Source organism: Humulus lupulus, chromosome 3 (assembly GCF_963169125.1).
Source record: "Humulus lupulus chromosome 3, drHumLupu1.1, whole genome shotgun sequence".
In the NCBI taxonomy this organism is placed as follows: domain Eukaryota; kingdom Viridiplantae; phylum Streptophyta; class Magnoliopsida; order Rosales; family Cannabaceae; genus Humulus; species Humulus lupulus.
Genome location: NC_084795.1, coordinates 271,888,666 through 271,890,319, shown reverse-complemented (window position 1 = coordinate 271,890,319; position 1,654 = coordinate 271,888,666). Strand labels below are relative to the sequence as shown.

Here is a 1,654-nt window from a genome sequence, read left to right as displayed (position 1 = left end):
AATGTTGTGACTTGAGCGGACAAAATTGAGATGGCATCTGATTCATGCACTCTAGCCACCTTCTTAGTGGTTTCTCTTTCTAATGGCCATTGATAGTTATTCATAGCCATTTCTTCCAACAGATTAAAAGCTTCATTAGCGCTCTTACTCATGAACGCTCCTCCAAACGCTGCATCTATGATTGTGCGAGTAGTACCACACAAACCATTGTAAAAAATATGGACTAACATCCATTTTTCGATTCCATGATGGGGACATTTTCTCGGCAGCTCCTTAAACCTCTCCCACGCATCATACAGCGATTCACCATCTTTTTGGTGAAAATTGTTGATTTCACCACTATACCTTGCAGACAGCGATGGTGGGAAAAATTTTGCTAAAAATTTCTAAGTTAGCTCTTCCCGTGTTGTGATAGAATTGGCTTCCAGAGAAATAAGCCAACTCTTTGCTCATTCCCTCAATGAAAACGGGAATACTCTCAACCTCACTGCATCATTTTTCACTCCGTTCATCTTCAATGTGGCGCAGAGCTCTAGGAAATTAGCCAAATGTAAATTTGGGTCTTCCGTTGGTGATCCCCCAAACTGAACTGATGATTGTATCATTTGCAATATAGCTGGCTTAATTTCAAAATTATTAGCCTCAACTGCTGGAGGTCTAATGCATGATTGTGCCCCCATTACAGTAGGTAGCACATAGTCCCTCAAACTTCTTTGCATTGGTTGTTGAACTGGTGCAACTCGTTCAGCAACTCTTATTCCTCCAACATTATCCGCTGCTATCCTAGCATTAATATTCTCAGCGTTGTCATGGGCAATGTTGTCAACCCCTCCGTTACCTCTATTCTGAGCCATTCTTTCTAACCTTTTCTGTTTCTAATTTCTTCTACAAGTTTTCTCAATTTCAGGATCAACAGGCACCCTTAATTCAGACCCCTGTCATCGCATAAACTATGTGAATACCTGAAATCACAAATTGCTAAAAAAAAAACCAGTATGAGAACAGTATAAAAGAAAAGTAACCAAATTAGAAAAAGAATTAATTTCTTGATATTAGTAAAAACATTCCCCCAGCAACGGCGCTAAAAACTTGTTGTGTAAAATCAATACGCAAGTGCACGTAATCGTAACAAGTAATAAAGAGTAAATAAGATCGTTCCCACGAGGACTGTATATTAAGTACCAAAACTTAACTCCTATTTCTATTATGGCTAATGATAATTGAATCACAAGAAGTAACTAAAATTATAAAACAAAAACCTGAAATTAACTTCAATAACTGAAAATAAACAACGTTAAGAAAGTTCAATGGATTAAGAACTAGGGCAATCAATTTCATCAACCATCCTATTTAATTCTTATTAACACAAATCTTACTTTTCAATTTTTCTATTATGATAGCAGGTCAACAATAATAACTTATATTCGTACTAGGATATATAAGTCTCAATCTTATGCAAATTTTCTACATCTCTGTGATAAATAAACATAAGATAGGCATTAATATTAACAACCCTAAAACTACACAGACCACACAGGCACTCTCGTCCTAATATGAAATCTATGTTTATTCAATTACAGCATATTGAATTCTCACTTCTCAGATTTCGAATCAAAATCATATATTTCATGTCAATGGTGATCAATCAGTCATA

At 35.9% G+C, this 1,654-nt stretch overlaps 1 non-coding gene across 1 annotated transcript; it reads left to right on the top strand.

The window, feature by feature from the left end:
* The first annotated feature begins 240 nt into the window (after nucleotides 1-240).
* On the top strand, nucleotides 241-347 carry LOC133828006 (small nucleolar RNA R71). Its single transcript, XR_009890651.1, has one exon. It is a non-coding gene; the product is annotated as a small nucleolar RNA R71 (small nucleolar RNA).
* Nucleotides 348-1,654: the final 1,307 nt, after the last annotated feature.